This window comes from Solanum tuberosum, unplaced genomic scaffold (assembly GCF_000226075.1).
Source record: "Solanum tuberosum cultivar DM 1-3 516 R44 unplaced genomic scaffold, SolTub_3.0 scf00524, whole genome shotgun sequence".
Taxonomy (NCBI): domain Eukaryota; kingdom Viridiplantae; phylum Streptophyta; class Magnoliopsida; order Solanales; family Solanaceae; genus Solanum; species Solanum tuberosum.
Window position 1 is genome coordinate 194251 of NW_006239443.1, and position 639 is coordinate 194889.

A 639-nucleotide genomic window follows, 5' to 3' on the forward strand; every position below is an offset into this window, starting at 1 on the left:
TTTTTTTTTTTTTTTTTCAAAGGCGGCCTCCAATATTGACCGGGGACGAGCCCCCACTTCCATAGATCCTTGGTTTGACCTCCCGTAGTGGTCCTTGCTTTTAAGAAAGCGGAGCGGGGCTAATTTCTCGTACTTGCTCAGTGTGCCCCCCCAGGAGATGGGAAATGAAAACTATTTTCCCCACACGAAGTTTGTGAATAAGTGATTGTCTGATAATGAGCAAGGAATATCCGTCTTTCTGCTAAACAGGATGAATTGAACTCATAATTCATTAGATGCTTTTTATGAATGTCAACTAAGTATCGTAAGTAAATTGCTCCCGGTTGTTCAATCATTTGATAACCAGAGTCATTTCAGAAAAACACAAATTAGTTTAAGTATTCTCTTGTAAGAAAATCATGCAAACTATTATCTGAACCTTTTTTTATAACGTATATCGAAATTAAATGGTGCTAATAAGGCTTGCCACCTTGCAAACATTTGTTTAGACACGTCATGCTTACAATTTTAATTAAATATGAATTTAGTTGCCTGGAAGTCCGTTTTTTATCAAGAACTTCTGGTTGTAAAGATCATCTTGGAACTTTAAAACACTTTTAACTATTGTCAAAATTTCTTTTGCTATAGTGGCGTAATTTT